The sequence below is a fragment of the Equus asinus genome, chromosome 8 (assembly GCF_041296235.1).
Source record: "Equus asinus isolate D_3611 breed Donkey chromosome 8, EquAss-T2T_v2, whole genome shotgun sequence".
NCBI classification, from domain to species: Eukaryota; Metazoa; Chordata; class Mammalia; order Perissodactyla; family Equidae; genus Equus; species Equus asinus.
The window spans coordinates 52,118,703-52,139,724 of record NC_091797.1 but is presented as its reverse complement, the minus strand read 5'-3'; the positions used below and the strand labels follow the sequence as shown (position 1 = coordinate 52,139,724).

The 21,022-nt window shown below is 40.9% G+C and overlaps 1 pseudogene; it reads right to left on the bottom strand.

The window, feature by feature from the left end:
- Positions 1–17,323: 17,323 nt before the first annotated feature.
- LOC106841589 (glyceraldehyde-3-phosphate dehydrogenase-like) overlaps positions 17,324–21,022 on the bottom strand; it is a 38,845-nt pseudogene continuing 35,146 nt past the window's right edge.

The following is a 21,022-nucleotide window of genomic DNA, read 5'->3' as shown; positions in this document are numbered from 1 at the left end:
CTGACAACTACAAAACATTGTTGAAAGAAAATAAAGAAGATCTACATAAATGCAAAGACAGCCAGTGTTCATAGTTTGGAAGACAATATTGTTAAGAAGGCAGTATGCCCTGAACTGGTCTACGTATTCAGCGCAATCTCTATCAAAATCCTAACTGCCTTCAAAAAATGTTTTTTTTTTAGAAATTGACAAGTGGATCCTAAAATTAATATGGAAATGCGAGGCACCTAGAATAGTCAAAACAATCTTGAAAAGGAACAAAGTTGGAAGGCTTACATTCCCAATTTTAAAGCTTACTGTGAAGGTGTAGTAATACTAACAGTGTGATTCTGGCATGAGGACAGACAGAGTAACAGAATAGATTTGAGAACCTAGAAATAAACCTTTACATTTATAATCAATTGATTTTTGACAAATGTTCCAAGACAATTCGATGGAGGAGAGAGTATTCTTTTCAGCAAATGGAACCGGGACAACTGATTGGATATCCACATGAAAAGAATGAAATTGGACCTCTGCTTCACACCAAATATGGAAATTAGCTCAAAGTGAATTGCAGACCTAAATGTAAGAGCTAAAACTACAAAACACTTAGAATAAATTTTCATGACCTTGGATTCGGCTTCTTAGATATGACACCAAAAACACAAGTGAGGAAACAAAAAATAGGTAAATTTGTGGGCAAAGTATTTGCATAGAATTTTCTTCAGAAAAATATATATATAAATGGCTAATAAGCACATGAAAGACGCTCAACATCATTAGGCATCAGGGAAATGCAAATCAAAACCACAATGAGATATCACTTCACTCATGGCTATAACCAAATGACAGATAATAAGTGTTGGTGAGGATGTGGAGAAATTGGAACCCTCATTCATTGCTGGTGGGATTGTAAAACAGCACAGCCACTTTTGAAAATAGTTTGGCAGTTCCTTAAAAGGTTAAACATATAGTTACCATGTAACCTAGAAATTTTGTTCCTAGGTATATACCCAAGAGAATTGAAAACATATGTCCACACAAAGATTTGTACACGAATGTTCATAGCAGTATTATTCATAATAGTCCAAAAGATGAAACAACCCAAATGTCCATCAACTGGTGGATCGATAAACAAAATGTGGTAATTCATACAATGGAATATTATTGGGCAGTAAAAAGCAATGAAGTACTGATGCATGCTACAACATGGGTAAACTTTGAAAACATTTTGCTAAGTGAAAGAAAGTAGATATAAAAAATCATGTATTGTATGATTCCATCTATGTGAAATGTCCAGAATAGGCAAATCTGTAAAGGCGGAAAGTAGATTAGTGGTTGTCAGAGGCTAAGAGGGAAGGGAATAAGAAATAACTGCTAATAGGTATTTGGTTTTCTTTTCAGGGTGATGAAAATGTTCTGGAATTAGGTAGTGGTGATTGTTGAAGACCATGAATATGCTAAAAACCACATTGTAACATTCATTTGTAAGCTTAAAAGAGTGAATTTTATGGTGTGTGAATTATATTTTAATAAAGATGTCATTTAAAAAATATAGTGTAAAGCCATCAGAAAGATTTAAGCAGGAGAGTGGCATAACTTATGCTTTTAAAAAACATATGTGGAGTGTAGATTGGGGATGGGTGGGGGAAGCAAGAGAAAAAGTGGAGACACCAGTTAGTGATGCGGGGTCCGTGAGCCGAGGAGTCGAAAGAAAGATTTCTTAGACTCTCAAGATCTGGCAGTAGTGCTCTTTTATTTAGAGAATAGTGTGGAATAGCATGGGGACAGGACCCATGGGCAGTCAGAGCTTCTGCTGCCCCCGCTGGCATGGGGACAGGACCCATGGGCAGGCAGAGCTGGTGCGTGGGGACAGGACCCACGGGCAGTCAGAGCTTCTGCTGCCGCCGCTTCTGCTGCCCCCGCTGGCATGGGGACAGAGCCCATGGGCAGGCAGAGCCGCTGCTGCTGCCCCCGCTGGCATGGGGACAGGACCCATGGGCAGGCAGAGCTTCTGCTGCCGCCGCTTCTGCTGCCCCCGCTGGCATGGGGACAGAGCCCATGGGCAGGCAGAGCCGCTGCTGCTGCCCCCGCTGGCATGGGGACAGGACCCATGGGCAGGCAGAGCTTCTGCTGCCGCCGCTTCTGCTGCCCCCGCTGGCATGGGGACAGAGCCCATGGGCAGGCAGAGCTGCTGCTGCTGCCCCCACTGGCATGAGGACAGGACCCATGGGCAGGCAGAGCTGGTGCGTGGGGACAGCACCCACGGGCAGTCAGAGCTTCTGCTGCTGCCCAGAGTTGAGGGTTAGGGCTAAATTTAAGGCATAGGTATATGATTCATCTCTTTACAAGACAAAGGAAAGAACATGAGAAAAGTTAAAATGGTATCAGTACAGGTGGGGTCTGGTCATTGGGTGATCCCATGACTTTTAGACAAGAATCAAATCGGATTAAGTAAAGGTTAGAAAGGTTAGACGCCACCACCCTAAACCAGTTACATGAGATTGCCAGACAGCAACCAACTTAAGTTCTTGCCTTCCCCATTAAGAGCTTCTAGAGATAAGACCATTCCCCCTTCTTCCTGGCACAGAGAGGGAGGCATCTTCACAGATAGAGGTTTCCCTTAGAAATGTAAATGTTTCCCAACAAAGGGGCAAACAAATTCCACTCCTTGGATCCTGAATCTCATCTGTAGTTTTAAAACTAACCAGCCTAAAAATCCTCATCATAAGCCATTTTAAAATTAAGCAGCCTAAAAATCCTCATCAGTTAGGAGATCAGAGCTATAGTCAAAGTAAGAAACCATGATGTGTGAGAGAGTAACAGCTGTAGCAACAGAGACAAGTGGAAAAATTTGACATATATTTTGAAGGTCGAACCTACTAGATCTGCTTTTGCACTGTGGGGACCTGGAATTGGCAACCCCAAGATATGTCTCTTTGGCATCAGGATTATTTGAGGCTGATCGCTTTTGATAAACTGGGACAGGGAAGGAGGCTCTGAGGAATGGAACTTGCCCTTTGTTAGGACACCTTTACATTTGTAAGGTAAATCTCTATCTGTAAAAGGTGCCTCCCTCTCTGTACCAGGAAGAAGAAAGGAGATGACCTTCTCTCTAAAAACTCTTAATCAATACCAAAGGCAAGGACTTAAAATCTGCATTTTATTGTGCTAGTCTGGTAACCTCCTGTAACTGACTTCCCTCCCCCTCCCAACTTTGGCATTTCTTAAGGATTAAACACCTTTCCTTAGGCTAGGAACTGATTGCTGCACTCACCTGTGACCGCCCAGCTCCAGACAATAGACTTGCCTCCTGCTACGCCCACCGAGATAGCAGACCCACTACCTGCTGTGTCCATCAAGTGCTGACAGGGTGATCTTGTGACTATTGTGGGAGAGACATTTTAATCACATGTGAAACACCCTGTTTGGGGGTATATAACCACTATGTGCACCCCACTTCTTCGGTGCCCTTTCTTCCTTCGGGAAGAAAGACCCCGGGCCATGGTTCCTCATAAAGCTTTGTTTAATTTTCTCTTGCTATTCTGTCTCATGTGAATTTAATTCGTTCTCCGGCCAGACGAACCCCCATTTGGGAAGAGGAAATGTCTTTTCCCCTACAGCACTAAACGCAGGGAGTGAGAGAGCAAGAGGTATTAGGAATGATTCATAAATTTCTAGCTTGGGCAACTGAATGGATAGCAGTGCTATTCACCACTGGAGAAGATTCATTCATGTCTCACCGAAGACTTCTGAATAAGTCATACTCTAAATATTTGATAGACAAAGAAATTGAGGATCAGAAGTTGTTAAATTAAAATTTCCCAAACTAAACAGCTGGTAAGGAAAAGCATCAATATTGGGACCTTGTTCTAATTCCAAAGTCCATAGGCTTTCCACTGGGCCATCTGTTGCTTGTGTTTTCTCTACTATACCTAAAGGTGCTAATTACGTCAAGAATTTGCATTTAAGAAAGTAACATTTTCAGAAGATAAAACTAAATTTTTTTAAAAAGTAAATTGAGGTACGTATTTGGCTTTTAAGAAAAAGAGACAGATGTGCATATATTTTTAGCCTGATTGTTGACTAAGGTGAGGAACTTTTCACCGTGGAAGAAAATAAATTGTTTTAACGTTCGTATGTGAGAAAAGAAAACAAACAAATCACCATTTTTTTGTTGATTTATGACTTTTCTAATCACTGAATGTTAGAATTTAGAGGACAATTCCACGGTTCAGTAGGTTAGAAACAATTTTTGGTTCTTTGACAGCTGAAAGTATTTGTTCTGTCTAAATGCTGTTTTGAAAGTGCTTTCCTTGGCTTGGCACAACTAGTTTCTGTTACTAACTTTCACATGCAATTTGGGACAAATAGTTCATTCTTAGGTTAACCAATGTCATTAAAATAGAAGAAAGAGATCCCGCAGAATCCCTAACTCTGCTCCCCACAGGTCAGCCAAAGAGAAGGGGCATCCCTAAGGTAAAATGAGCATCAGGATTCAGAGAACTCAGAAGACACGAAGAGAGTGTAGAGAAAGCTTTACACAGAAGCAACCAGAGTAAGTGTCCACCACGTGAGGGTATTGGAGAGGCCAGAAATACTTGTGCCCGATAACATATGTCTGGCACTGTGCTGAAGTCTGAAATCGTGGCATCTAAGTTTTCTCTCTTTAGGTTAAGGCGGGTTTCTCAATCTTTTTAACTCTGCTCTCTCAGCTAAGGCTCCACTTCAGCTTCTCACAGTCCCCATTTTCTACCAGCTGAGATTCTCATATAGACTCCTGGGGTTTATCATCCTCAGTGCTTTGCCACCAGCGAGATTAATTGAACTTCACTGTCGGTACCTGGAATTACTTTAACATTTTCCACTACAAATTTGTGTTAAAATATTTAATGTGCCTTTTCAAACAGCAGTCCACCTATGCCTCTCCAGCCCCCAACAAAGGGAGCATTTCCCTTTTTTTTTTCTTCCTCCCTCTCCTTCCGGTTTGAAAATCAGGAATTAAGGAATTACCAGTAATTTCAATGTGGATACAATGGAAGAGAGAAATTTAACTCCAATTGTCAATGAGGTTTATTGTGAAGTGTATCAGAGAAGATCTAAAAGGATTGATTGGAAACAAAGGAAAAGATGCTGAAGGGCACTGGGGAGCAGGGGCTGCAGATGGGTGAGCTGTTGCTTCTTCTGGTTCCCCCGCCAGCCTCCCACTGCCGCCCTTGACCTCCAGGTGTTAGGACTTTAGGATAGGTGTTCTGTATAGTTTGAGGAGCTCAGTAATTTTCCAGCAGGGTGGGCTTCCACACACACTTCTTGCTTCTGTTGTAAGTTAATATGTCTCAAATGCTTTCCAGTGGGACTATTCTGCATTTTACTGAAATAGGTCGGGACTTAGGCTGGACAAAGAAAGCACAGTCCAGCACACTAGGGAGTCGAGGGAAGATTATTCTGGCTTGGATGCTTTGGATTTGAGAAAGACCCAATACAATTATCTTGAGAAAAACGTGATTTATTGTAACAATACCTAGGCACTGGCCCTGAATCTGAAAAGGAGCCAGGAATGGGTGCTGCTTCAGGGACCTGAGGCTCCCTGTGGTCTCTCTGGGGACACTCAGTACCTCTGCTTTTCTCTGTCACCTCTCTTCTCCCTTCTGGGTGTTTCTTCTGCTTATTCAGTTTCTATTCCTTCTTTTCTTTGGCTTAGCCCTCACAGCTACAAACCTACCTTGGGCATCACTTTCTGCATCCTTTTGACTTCTGCCCTTCTAGCTGCTAACTATCTCCATTTCTTGTTACTTTTCACTTCAAATTACTGGCAGAGAGAAGCTTCCTGGTTGTGTTTAGGCTAGAAGTCATGGCTGGTCCATGTAGAGCTCATACTTCTTTGGGTCCAGGGCCCCTTCTTGGTCCCATCAGCCGTGTCCAAAAAAGTCTGGTAGAAAACATGGGTGCCTGATCCTACCACTTTGACAAGCAGATATCAGTGGGCAGGCCCCATGGAAACTGCTTGGCCCAGCACTGCTGTTGCTGGAGGTAATGATGACCACAGCAGTAAAGATTTTCACTGCTTTACCAATGCTCCCCTCCGGAAATTCCAAGTCAGAGAGAGTCACGCTGTGGGAATCTCACACTAAAGATGGCTGGAAAGCTTCTGTTTGCTTTAATGTTCGCCTCTCAGACTGGAGAAACTGAGGCAGCTTAGCAGACTTTTTCCACAGATAGCTAGCATCGGAATACAAAGTAAATGCACATTCTTTGATATTTTCATTCTTCTGTGGCCCTAACTCCCTACCTGCCTTCCAAACTGTGACAAGGTGGGGGCCAGCATGGCCACCATATGTAGTTGTGCAGGTTGTGCATTGCACAACTCCAGGGAGTACCTTTTTCAAATCATCATCTGTATCCTAGCCTCACCTTTGCCCACAGGTCATTCACATTTTCCCAGCAGTAGAGCAGAGAGAACAAGGGCAAAGAAAGGGAATTCCAATCTTTCACCTTCTTCCTCCCATCAAAAGGTCCTTTTCCAAATACATGCACCCATGGTGGACCATTTCATCCTCCCTGTGCTGTGGGTGTGACCTGGGCCCATAGGAAAATGTTTTCTGATTCAGTCTACTCGAGCTGCTGAAAGAAAATACCACAGACTGAATAGCTTATAAACAATTTGGCTGCGGGTGCAAGATCAAGGGCCAGCACAGTCGCCTTCTGGGGAGGGTCCTCATCCTGGTTCACAGCTGCTGCCTTCTGTCTGTGTGCACGCATAGCGGAAGGGGCAAGGGATCTCTCTGGAGCCTCTTTTATAAGGCAGTAATCCCATCCATGAGGGCTTCTCTCTCATGACTTAATCACCTCCCAAAGGCCCCACCTACTAATACCATAACATTTGGGGGTTAGGATTTCAACATATGAATTTTGGGGGGACAAAAACATTCAGACCATAGCATGGTTTTCCTCTCTGGAGGTGAATTAAGGAAGTGTGTCCCAATTGCCTCTTGACTTTAATATCTGGAAGGGTTCTCTTCCTAGAGGTGATGAAGGTGCTAAAAAGTAAAGTGGACAACTTGTGGAAGACAAACCTGATCTGCTTCATCATTTTGGCCCTGCCAGCACTGGCGTAGGAGCTTTCACATGACCATTAGCACAAGGACAAGCAGCCTGAATCAGTGCATCCCAGGATAGAAACAGTTCCATGTGGGGGCTGAAATGATGTTTGACAAAGAAGCCCATGAGGCTCTTATCCCTCCTCTCCAGCACTTTCTGTCACCCCTTTTAGAAAAGAGAAATGTTGCAAAGGATGGAGGAATTGCGTTGGAAGTGGAGTCAGATAAGTCTCAAAAGGATTTCTGTACTTCCTTGGCGCCATTTCACATACAGTATCTGTATCTATTTGGTTGACAAAGAGGAAAGGAATCACTTCTCCCTGGCATTTCTTATCAGTTCATAGTTCTCTATTCTTTGAACACATCCAGTACTTTCTGCCTCAGACTATGAAGTTCTCTGCTTTGAACTCTGTTATATTGAAAGCTTAGCAAAATGTAATTCCCTTTAGCCAAAATATTTAAAAAGTTTTACTATAAAAATTTTTAAAAGACAAAAATAGGAAGAATGGTAGAATACTATAATGCTCAGTGTAGGTTGAATGGTGGCCCCCAAAAGGGTGTGTCTATGTTCTCACCCTGGGAATCTATGAATGTGACCTTATCTGAAAAAGGGTCTTTAGAGATGTAATTAAGTTACAGATCTTGAGATGAGATCATCCTGGATTGTTCAGTGGGCCCGAAATGAAATGACAAGTGTTCCCATAAGAGACAGAAGAGGATAAGACACAGACACAGGGAAGAAGGCCATGTGATCTTGGAGGCAGAGGTTGGAGTTAGGCAGCCACAAGCCAAGGAAAGCCTGGAGCCACCGAAAACTGGAAGAGGGGAGGAAGGATTTTCCCTTGGAGCCTCCAGAGGGAATGTGGCCCTGCCGAAACCTTGATTTCAGACTTCTGGTCTCAAGAACTGTGAGAGAGTAAATTTCTGTTGTTTTAAGCCAGGGAGTAATTTGTTATGGCAGCTACAGGAAACGAATACACCCATATACCCATCACACAGATGAAAATCACAATTTTGTCACATTTGCTTTATCTATTCCTTTCCTTCCTTCCTCCCCTCCTTCCTTCCTCCCTTCCTTTCTTCCTTCCTTCTTTCCTCCCTCCCTCCCTCTCTCTCTCTCTCCCTTCTGAAGTCTTTGAAAGCAAATTCCAAATATCATGTCATTGCAGCCCTATATACTTCAGTATACATCTCAGAATTTGTGGACATTTTAAAATTCAACCACCTTGCTATTTTAACAACTAACAACTAAATAACTAGAAATAAGTTTTTGGTATCCAAAATGTCTTTTAATATTTTTCCTTTACTCTATCTCTGAAATCTTATTAGATTTATCACTCCTCTTTGAATTACCCTGTGTTTTTTAGTTATCTTTGTAGAAAAGAAATGCCTGGGATTAAACACACCATTACAGGCTCCTAGGTGTTTGAGTGAGAAGTATCTCGATGTTCTTCCCCACTCAATGATGAAAAATTCTTGGAATTCTTTTCTCATGTTAAAAATAAAGATTTCTCTTTTCCTTTACAATGGGGGCTTTTGTTTAGCATTGACATTCAGAAGTTCCCCTTCAAAGTCATGTTAGAGGTGGATGAGAATAAAGTCATGATAGAAAAAAGTAAGTTGGATTCTAATATTTTTTCCCCAAATGTAGAAGAGCTTAGTTTTGAAAAATGAAATAGAAAAAAAAAAATGATGAAAACCAGGAAGTTACTCTACAGTGGCTTTTAAATGGTTCTCGCACAAGTTGCTCATTTCTTCAAGAAATTTCTCCACCAGTTTAAAAATGAAAATTGTTACGCTCTGAATAATTGCATTTGGTAGTCCTTTCATGGCGAAGTATGGTACCCGTGGACTGTATTCCAGTGTTTTCTCTTATAGAGGCACACTCCTTTGGCACTTTACCTGTGTTTCCAAAATTGCTTTTCTCTTCTAAGGAGAGTAATATTGATCATTCCCCCTGACTCCTAATAAAAGGGGCTAATGGCAAATCACTCTTATGAAAAGGGAAGATTGGCAACCATTTAGGGGATGTGGTATGAGAGGTACAGGTAGGATCTTTGCTTGAAAAATATACTCTCTATATCCTAGGTGACTATCTTAGAAGCTTCTTCATTCTAAGGTACTCCTTGTCAAAATTTGAATACTCCTTAGAAACGTTGCGCCTTTACATGTTCTGAGATATGTTGGTGATGGGAGCAAAAAGGTCAAGATTACTGTGGTTAACCACTACCTGAGAGCTGGACTTGCAAAAACTGGGTACTGAATATTTGGGGGAGACAGAAGACAGTTTAGTACCATAAGGAGTAGAAAGAGGCAGCCTGAATAACAGAAAAGTGTGAGGGTACCAAAGAGAAAACCCTCCAGTTTCTTTTTCCATTGTTCCTCCTTCAAACTCTGTGCCCCTAGGCTCAATGCTGACTTGGCCACCAGGGCAATTGCTGAGTGCAACTTTTCTGTCTGAAAACAGTGGAACCTCACCATCTGAGTGGTTTTAGTCAGATCTTGGGATCTAGCCAAGTGACTCCTCCTTCCTTGCCTCCAGTCATATATATTCCATGAATGGCTCTCTTTCAACAAGGTAACTACACCTCCTTCCTGAAGACTTTGAAGCTCTTGGTTTATGCAACTTGTTTGTTCATACTTAAATGAAAGCCTTGGCAGAGTAGAAAAGCTTATTTAAATCTCTTTTCCTGGTAATATTTTCTTCTATCATAACCCAGTCAAGGGGAAGGAGGAACACATATGACAAGCACATAGTTTATAGCGTAAAGAGTTAGGAATTAAGAACGATGCAGTTTGAATTCCATCACTTGCCTACCTTCCTTAATAACTTTCTGTCTTAGTGCTCTCAGCACTCTTCCAAAAGGAAGAGAGAATAGATCAGTGGAGGTCTTTCAAAATATAAGAGAGGTCTGGTTTCAGTACTGACATGTAAAATGTTTGGAAGTCATCACTCCTGTCCTTACAACAAGAAAAAAACTGAGTAAATTGAATATCAATAACTTTTCTTAGACTTACCAGAGAAATGAGGTCACAGGGCAAACTACCACCCTGACCTCTACCTGAAACTACCTGACGCTACCAGGTCAATAAAGAGAATAACTGAGATTAGCTTACCTGGATCAGCAGCAGCTAGAGCCATAAACTGGTAAAACTATTTAGAAGGTAATTTTGATGAATTGCTAAAGGCTGAGTGTAGATTAGCTGGAGAGTGATAAATTCAAGGGGGCCCAGTCTAGGAGGACCCCCCACAATTTCATGAGTTTGACCTCTAGGAACCCCACCAAGTTCTCAAGATGAATATCTGAGAAAAGTTGTCTCATGTTTCTGGGAGAGGGAGGGGAGAGCAACCATTTTGAAATTCCCCTGGAGTGCTCTCCATACCAAAGTCCTACTCTCTCAGGACAACAGTTTTACCTGAGCCTTGTCTGCTTGAGGAAAGGGCAATTAGCCAACTCCAACCTCCTCTAGCCCTCTATTTTCCCCTACTGAGAAGAAAAAAGGATAAGAAACATTTCTGAAGATCACACCCCAGGGACCTAGGCTTACTTAAAAGATTGGGATTTAATTATAAGACTATGGAGCACTTCTCCTCTCCCACACCTTACCATCAAACCAGCAGGGTTGCAGCATACTTACAGTAGGCTACAACTAAGGAAAGTGCAAGACACAGGCTCTATTTAAATTCTTGGGGAAACCCAAAGAGAAACAGGAGAGAAAAATAATAAGGACACCAGAGGAAATGGAAGCCTCTGGCACCTACGTCTACAGAAAACATTAAACAGCCAAGTTCTTAGCCAGATTAACATAAAATCTCACAGTAAGTCTTGTTTACTGCAGTTCCTATCATCCAAAACATCATGTCCCGCTTTCAGCAAAAAATGACAAGTCATGCTAAAAGGTGAAGACAAACACAATCTGAAGAGACAAACTAAGCATCAGAATCAGACTCAGATATGACATAGATTTTTGAATTATCAGATAGGGAATCTGAAACAACTACGATCAATATGTTAATGGCTTTAATGAAAAAAGTAGACAACATGAACAAATAGATGGGTAGTGGGAGCAGAGAGATGAAAACCCTAAGAAAGAATCAAAAGGAAATACTAGAAATGAGAAGCATTAAAAATAAAAAATGCCTTTGATGGCTTCATTAGTAGACTGGTCATGGCCAAGGAAAGAATCAGTGAACTTGAATATATGTGAATAAAAACTTCTTAAACTGAAATGAAAAGAGAAAAAAGAATTTTAAAAAAAGAACAGAATGAGCAAGAACTGTGGGAAAATTGCAAAAGGTATAACATATGTGTAATTGGAATTCCAGAAGGAGAAGAAAGAGAGGAATGGGCAGGAGAAATATTTGAAATAATAATGGCTGAGAATATCTCAAAATTAATGACAAATGTGAAACTTCAGATCCAGGAAGCTAAGAGAACACCATGCATGATAAATATCAAAAATCTATACCTAAAAATATCATTTCCAAACTTCAGAAAACCAAAAGACAAAGAGAAAATCTTAAAATAAGCCAGAGGTGGGGGGAAACCCACCTCACTTTTAGAGGAACAAAGGTAGAAATATATCTAAGTTTTTATCAGAAACCATGCAAGCAAGAGGAGAGTGGAATGAAATATTTAAAGTGTTGAAAGAAAAACCCCACCAACTATAATTCCATATTCAGTGAAATTATCCTTCAAAAATAAAGGAGAATAAAAGACTTAGACAAACAAAAAATGAGGGAATTCATCACCAGTAGACCTGCTTGTAGGAGATGTTAAAAGTAGTTCCTCAGAGAGAAGGAAAAGGATATAGATCAGAAACTCAGATCTACGTAAAGAGAGGAAGAATGTTAGCAAGGAATAAATGAAGGTAAAACTAGATATTCTATTTTTCTTATTCTTAATTTACCTAATAGGTAACTGTTTGTTCAAAGTAACAATAGTGACAATGTATTGCATGATTATAGCATATAGGTAAGTGAACTCAATGACACCAATGTCATAAGGGATGGGAGCAAAGAGTCAGGAATATTTTATGAAAAGCTATGTGCTTTTCTAGGGCATCCACTAAAAAAATCTTTTTGAAGAGGAAGTATAATTGATATACAAAGAGGGGAGAGAAAATGGAATCACCTAAAATGCTCATTAAAACCAGAGAATGCAGAAAAAGAGGATAAGATTTAAGAAAAGAAACAAAGAACAAGTGCAACAAATAGAAAACTTTTACCAACGTGGTAGATATTAATCCAATCTATCAATAATCATTTTATATGTAAATGGTCTAAATAACAACAGTTAAAAGACAGAGACTGTCAGAGTAGGTTAAAAAACAAGACCCAACTATATGTTTTCTATAAGAAACCCACTTTAAGTGTAAAGAAAGAGATAGGTTAAAACAAAGTAAAGGGATGCAGAAAGATATACCATGCTAACACTCACCAAAAGGAAGCTGGAGTAGCATATTAATTTCAGACTCCACAGTAAGGAAAATTATCATGGATTAAGAGAGCATTCCATAGTGATAACTGCGTGTTCTTCCTTTCAATAGCATTTACTGCTGTGGGCCAGGCACTGCCCTAGATCACCACAGACATTCAGATCAATTAGTGGGTCATTAACATCACTGTGTACATCAAAACAATGGTGACAGACTAGAAAAAGTGCAAATTCTCAGCACAAATTATTCACCCAATTTTGCATCTACTATCAACCAGGTGGATAGAATGAGAGTCACAGGAAATCGAGGCCGGCTCTTTATCTCTTTCCTCCTCTCTTCCTGTTCTCTGGCTGCACAGAAGCAGAAGTCTCAGGTAGCCAATTGGGCCTTTTTTTCCTGGAAGAACTTAATGAAAGTTTCATTAAACTTTTTACTAAACTCTTTTTTTCATTAAACTTTCATAACGTTCTCCCAGCCACATTGAACCCTTGGTGAGCTTCCTCTGGAACTCTAGGCAATTGTATTCATTCATTTCTTCATTCATTCATTGGTCACCAAGCGCAAGATGCTGCACTGGGGATTATCCCAAATGCAAAAATAAGTAAACCTCAGTCATTGCTCACTAGTAGTTTGCAATCTGTAATATTCCTTCCAAAAAATTCCTGCAAGCTTCTTACCTGTGTCCTGCATTTCACATACTTGGTTACTTTCACTTAATTATGTTTTCTTCCTCACTTTTCATATCTTTTAGAAGCACCATACATGATATGGGAATAATATTCTAATCTCTCTTTATACGTATATTTATAATTCCATAATCATCCAATAAAACAAAACAAAACCCCTTTAGCATAGATTTAAGAATCAGAAGATTTGAGTTTGAGTCCCATCCATGCCTGTGTGGCCTTGACTTAACCTCTGTGAGTCTCAGTTATTTCGCCTGTAAAATAGGGCTAAATATTTTTGCCTTATCTGTCGCACAATTTTTGTGTATGTGTGGATCAAATGAGCAAATGTGTGTGCAATATACATTTTCTATGATATAAAATGATATTCAGATGTATGTTATTATTAAGAGTTTGTAACCAGGGGCCAGCCCCGTGGTTGAGTGGTTAAGTTCATGCGCTCCACTTTGGTGGCCCAGGGTTCACTGGTTCGGATCCTGGGCGCGGACCTAGCACTGCTAATCAAGCCATGCTGAGGTGGCATCCCACATAGAAGAACTAAAAGGACCTGCAACTAGGGCATATAACTATGTACCGGGGGCTTTGGGGAGGAAATAAAGAAGAGAGAGGAAGATTGGCAACAGATGTTAGCTCAGGGCCAATCTTTAAAAAAAAAAGAAGTTTGTAACAGAATCAACCTCAGGATTTGCTTATGTATACAATACAAATGCCATAGAAATTGTAACTAGGGGCAGAATCTGGCCAAGGGCATTTAACTAAAGCAATTTTTTAAAAAAGGGAGCGGAAGGAAAAAAATCAAAGACTTTTTATTCAAAGTAGAAAACTTTCAAACTAGAGTCAACACTTGCCAAGGACATGGTTGCTAAGTGGATCTCCTCGAGGGAAATTCAGAGGCGAGCTTCAGAGAGGAGCAGCTGAAAGAGAAAAATCTTTCATGTTATCATCTTCCTTCCCCACCCTTGTTTAGAATTCCTTATCTAATCAACTGGAGACACACATCTTAACAGTCAAACAATAAAAATGGGATGCAGTTTAATTACGGATCATTACAGAGGCCAAAAAACATTAGGGTCAGGCTGCTATCATTGTGTCCAGAGGGCACTAGACTCCATTTTCATTTTTAAGGGAATTACAAATAAAATGGCTTTCTCTCCAGGGTTTCTGAAGTGTTTTGCGGTTAAATCTGGTTAAAATATAGTGGTAAAAATGACATTATGTTCACAGATCCTAGCAAAGGAACAAAGTTTATTCTCAGCCCCTCTGATTTGAATAGGTAAGTAAAAGGGAATGCAGTGAAGTGGGGGGAAGGAAGGACTTCAGCCACTCCTAATTTTTCCAGTTTGGACTCCTGTGTGTTCTAGAAAAGCAGAAATAGGAGAGATTAGCAGAAGTCCGCTTGGTGTAAGAGATTGGGATTGTTAAAATGAGAGGAGGTGAAGGGAATTGGAGAGCACTAACTACTTCAATTAAAAACAAAGAAGAAAATCTCACACCCATCAGGATGCCTACTATCAAAAGAACAAGTGTTAGCAAGGATGTGGAGAAACTGGAACCCTTGTGCCTTGTTGGTGAGACTTTAAAATGGTGCAGCTGCTATGGGAACAGTATGGTGGTTCCTCAAATAGTTAAAAATAGAATTGCCATAGGATCCAGCAATGCCAATTCTGGGCATATATCCAAAAGAGTTGAAAACAGGATCTCAAAGAGATATTTACTCACCCATGTTCATAGCAGTATTGTTCTCAATAGCCATGACATGGAAGAAACTCAAGTATTTACCAATGAATGAATGGATAAACAAAATATGTGACAAATATATACAATGGAATATTATTCAGCCTCAAAAAGGAAGGAATTCTGTCTCATGCTACAAATTGATGAACCTTGAGGAGATTATGCTGAGTGAAATAAGCAAGTCACAAAAAGACAAATACTGTATGATTCCACTTATATGAGGTACCTAGAGCTGTCAAATTCATAGAGACAGAAAGTAGAACGGAGGTTGCCAGGCCCTGGGTGGAGGTGGAAATGGGAACTTGTTGTTCAATGGGTACAGAGTTTCAGTTTTGCAAGATGAAAAATTTCCGGAGATTGGTTGTACAACAACGTGAATGTGCTTAACTGTACACTTCAAAATGACAAATTTTATGCTATGTAATTTTATCACAATTTAAAATTTTAAAATTATTTTCAAAATTGAAGAAAAATGAAGACGAAAAGAAAAACTAAATGAAACCTTACTGCCCAGATTAACTATAGCTAATGACCAAGTTCTAGGCTTATGGATTCTGACAGTTTCCAATGCCTACAGGGGTCCAAACCCTTTAGAACAGCATTCAAGGGCATGTTGGCGGTGGCCCCCATGACCCTTCTTCTCTTCTGCCACCTCTTGCAAGCCCCACGTTCCAAAGTCCCTGCCCTGGAGTTCACTCTTATCTCCAAGCACCTTCTCACACTGTGTCCCTTCTTTGTAGTGCCCTCCTTTCATCTTTGCCATCCAAAGTCTCATCCACCTACTGGGTCCATTCGAATGTCCTACTGAGCCTGCCCTGGTCAACTCCGAAGCAGAGAGCTCCCCTGTGCTAGGTTTGTAGTTTGTAATTCATCACGTCATGCCCTCTGTTCTACGTGTTTGTGCAAACATCTTTTAGGAGCGGTCAGCTCCCCACACGCAGGGTTGGTGACTTAATCATTCGGCGTCTTCACAGCACTGTGAGCCAACACATGTTTAATGTAAGGCAAATCATGTCACTCTTCTGCTGAGAATCCTCCAGTGGCCACAGTCACTTATATGAGGGTTTCAGACGACAGACAGAGTCTCCCCCAGCCTGCTTTCCCACTTCTCTGCTCTCATCTCCTACTACTTTCTCCTCACTCACTCCTGGGCTCCTTGCTGTTTCCTGCACCCACTGGGTATGTTCTCACTTTAGGGCCTTTACATGGGCTGATTTCTCTACCTGGAATGTTCCTCCCTCAGGTTCCTAACTGGCTCACTTCTTTACTTCCTTCAGGGCTTTGCTCAAAATTCCCTTCTGGAAACACCGTTTCCTAACCAACCCACTTACAATTACAACCCAGTCCCATCTCCACCCAGCACTCCCTACCTCCTTTCCTGTCCTTATTTTTCTCCATGGCACTTACCAACAGGTGATGTTTATTTTATTTATTTGTTCATTCTTTGCATCTTGACTGGAATGTAAGCTCGGTGAGAACTGGTATTATTTTATGTTTTTATTCACTGCTTAAAAAAAAAAATCCTCAGCTCCTCATACAGTGCCAGCACACAGTGGACTTCCAATAGTCATCCAATTAATGAAATGATTGAACGACCATGGAAAGCACTTGCAGTCTAAGATTATTGAATACTTTCTAATTGTTTGTAATCCAAATCTTTGTTTTCTGTGAGCACTCATCCTGGGCTTGGGAAAAAAAGTTGCAATACAAGCCCTTCTTTGTCTCCACTGAGCAGGATTTAACCTGTACTAAGCAGCAGTTGATTGATGTTTTTCTGTTGGCACACTGTTTAATCATTTCCTGTCAGGAATTAAAGCAAAGGTCATGTTGGATAAGCACTCAATTAAGTCTTTAGATGATGGTGGTGTGTAAACAGACTGATTAGTCCATGTGTGTAATTAATTCTCACACTATCTTGCAGCTTGCTTTAACACTGTAGTAACAGGATCCCTGCTAACTTGCTACCTGTATTCCGTAAGGAGTCCCAATCTTTGAGTAAGGCCCCTCCACCAACATCTTATTGTGAAAAATTTCAAAAGCGTAGGCAAATTGAAAGATTTTACAGTGAATCTCCATGTACCAGTCCCCTAGTTTCTACTATTAATGTTGTAGCATATTTGCTTTAGCCCTTAGCTGTCCATCTATCCATCCCTAATGAAGTTTTTTTTTCTTTTGGCTGGGTATGGTGCACTTTATTGATGGTGCATGACAGGGTAGAGCTCCCTAAACTCCTGCCCTTCTTCAGAGGGTCTGGGGTGGGAACTGTGTTGAGGATGGAAGATTCTTAGTGTGTTGGGAGATCAAGTTGGGGCAAGGACTCTCCAGCAACTGAGGGTGTCTCTCTTCTTCTCATGCTTTTGCTGGGGCTGGTGATCCAGGGGGCTCTTACGTATTGGAGGTCACGTGGACCATAAGGTCCATTGCCCTGTTGCTGTAGCCAAATTCATTATCATATCAGGAAGTGAGCTTGACAGATTGTCGTTGAGGGCAATGCCAGCCCCAGCATCAAAGGTGGAAGAGTGATGTCACTGTTAACATTGCAAGAGATAACCCGGTGCTCATTGTAGCCTAGGATGCCCTTTAGGGGCCCTCTGATCCCTGCTTCACCACCTTCTTAACGTCATCATATCTGGCAGCTTTCACTAGGTGGCAGATCAGATCTATGACTGACATATTGGGGATGGAGACATGGAAGACCAGCCAGTGAGCTTCCCATTCCACTCAAGGATGAACTCGCCCACAGCCTTGGCAGCACCAGTAGAAGCAGGGATCGTGTTCTGGCAGCCCCTTGGCCATCACACCATACCTTCCCAGAGGAGCCATCCACAGTCTCCTGGGTGGCAGTGATGGCATGGACCGTGGTCACAAGTTCCTCCACATTGCCAAAGTTATCATGGATGACCTTAGGCCATTTGTTTTTAACTATCCATTTATCCACCCCTAATTAACTCTTTTGTTCCCCCTCAAAGTGTAGTTGTGAGTTAGAAGTGCAAATGATGGAATCCTACCCTAGACCTGCTGAATCTAAAATTGGGAGGGAGGGCTGAAGGGTCGGGGAAGGATCACAATCTGGTTTTTTAGCAAACCCTCCAGGTGATTCTGAGGCTTGCTCAAGTTTGAGGAGCACTATTTTAAATAAACCAATATGACTTAGTCTGTTTCCATGGAGATCTACTCACATTATTGAAATTAGAGGTCTTCTCAGGTGTTTTACCAAAGAAAGAGACTCTAATGACACAGCTGCACACAGGAGCCTTCCCCCACTAATACACGCCAACTTAGTTGTCAACGTAAACTGGTGTGGTACAGTTTTAGTGAAGTGGTTAAGAAGTTCAGACTTTGGAGCTAAACAGATCTGGAGTAGAATTCCAGCTCTATCAAATGCAAACTATATGACCTCAGCCAAGTTACTTTTCCTTTTTAGCTTCATTTTCTGGTCTGTAAAATGGGGTTTTGAAGAATAAACACCTCACAACAGGTAGATATTGAGACCTTCCTATATACCGGGCATTGTAGGTCCTGTTCTAGGTGCTGGGGAAATAGGGGTGAAGCAAGACACAGCCTCTGTTCTCCTGGAGCCTCCATTCCACTGGGAGAGACTGACAACAAACACACACAAAAAGAAAGAATGAATTTCAGGGAGCAATGACTGTGAAGAAGAATGTAAAACAGATTATTGAGACATGGTGATGGGGATGGAGGAAGCTTACCATAAAATGCGTGGTTGGGAAAGCCCTCTCTGAGAATGTAAGGAAAGATGGAGGGACAGAAGAAGGTATGGACACAGGACAGTGGGAGGAAATGAGGCCAGAGAAGTAGGCAAGAGCCAGTGCAGCACCCTCCTCCATCATCAGGAGCGTGGATTTAATTCTCATTGCAGGTGGGGTCTCAAAGTTACAGTGGTGTTGGGTTAGCCCGTTGTCTAGGTGAATAAGTTTTAAAATTATTGTACCACAGAGAAACAAGCAAATTAAACTTGCATATAATTCAATTCTGGCTGATTTTGTTAGCATCTTCGCTCCAGTGAACGGTTCTGCAGACACTGCGTTTTGTGCTGCTTCATCAACAGTGGAACAGTGGAAGTCCACAAATGATCAGGTGCCCTCACAAAGAACCTTTTCCATTGTAATTGACATTTAAGCCTTACTTTACCAACCTCAGATTGGCTAAGAATTTGCAAAGCCAAGACACAGAACTGCTGAAAATGAAAATATTAGTGGGTAATTGGAAGTGCAATAAGGAAAGCACGCAAAGGTAAGAGGACATCTTATATGGACTTGATTGTAAACCATCTATGTTAGCATTTTGTGGTAAACTTTTTAATTGAAGTAGAAAAAGCACCCAAATCACAATTGTACATTTTGGTGAATTTTTCCATGTTAACACACCCAGGTCACCACCCCCTAGATCAAGATATAGGACGTTCCCAGCATCCCAAAGCTTCTCTTGTGCCACCTCCCAGATATTAGCTCTCCCTCATTCCTTCACTCTCTGCAAGAGTAACCAATGTACTGACTTCTATGCCATTTTACCTAGGTTTTTTTTCAATTATTTTATTGGGGTCATAATGTTTTATAACATTGTGTAATTTCAGGAGTACATTATTATTTATCAGTTTCCATATAGACTGCACTGTGCTCACCACCAATAGTCCAATTTTTATTTTTTGTGATGAAGATTGGCCCTGAGCTAATGTCCGTTTCCAATCTTCCTCCTTTTGCTTAAGGAAGGTTGTCTCAGAGCTAACATCTGTGCCAGTCTTCCTCTATTTTATATATGGGATGCCGCCGCAGCATGGCTTGATGAACAGTGTTCAGGTCTGCACCCAGGATCCAAACCCACAAACCCTGGGCCACCAAAGCGGAGCACAAAAACTTAACCAATACACCACCAGGCCAGCCCCCTAATAGTCTAATATTTATCTGTCACTGTATATATGTGCCCCTTTACACCTTTCACCCCTCCTCACCCCCTTCCCCTCTGGTAACCACTAATCTGTTTTCTTTATCCTTGTGTTTATTTATCTTTCACATATGAATGAAATCATGTGGTGTTTGTCTTTCTCTGTCTGGCTTATTTCGCCTAACATAATGCCCTTAAAGTCCATCCATGTTGTTGCAAATGGGACAATTTTGTCTGTCTTTATGGCTAAGCAGTATTCCATTGTATATATACACCACATCTTCTTTACCCATTCATCAGTTGATGGGCACTTGGGTTGCTTCCAAGTGTTGGCTATAGTGAATAATGCTGCAATGAACATAGGGGTGCACAAATCTCTTTGAATTGTTGATTTCAAGTTCCTTGGATAAATACCAAGTAGTGGGATAGCTGCATTCTATGGTATCTCTATTTTTAATTTTTCGAGAAATCTCCATACTGTTTTCCATAGTGGCTGCACCAAGTTTGAGTTCCCACCAGCAGTGTATGAGGGTTCACTTTTCTCCACATCCTCTTCAATACTTGTTATTTCCTGTTTGTTAATTATAGCCATTCTGATGAGTGTGAGGTGATATCTCATTGTAGTTTTGATTTGCATTTCTCTAATAATTACTGAATTGCCAATTTTTTTATATTTTCAAAGAACCATCTCTTAGTTTCATTGAATTCTTCTATTGTTTATTTCAAAGAAGATTTAATACCAATCCTTTTCAAACTCTCCCAAAAAATTGAAGATGGGGAATACTTCCTAACTCAATCTATGAGGCCAGCATTACTCTGATACCAAAACCAGACAAGGACAACACAAAAAAAGAAAATTACAGGCCAATATCACTGATGAACATGTATGCAAAAATCCTCAACAAAATACTAGCAAATCAAATACAACAATGCATTAAAAAGATCATACACCATGCCATGATCAAGTAGGATTTATTCCAGGGATGCAGAAATGGTTCAACATCCTCAAATCAATGTGACACACCACATTAGCAAAATGAAGAGTAAAAATCACATGATCATCTCAATAGATGCAGAGAAAGCATTTGACAAGATACAGCAGACATTTATAATAAAAACTCTGAATAAAATGGATATAGAAGGAAAGTACATCAACCTAATAAAGACCATATATAACAAACC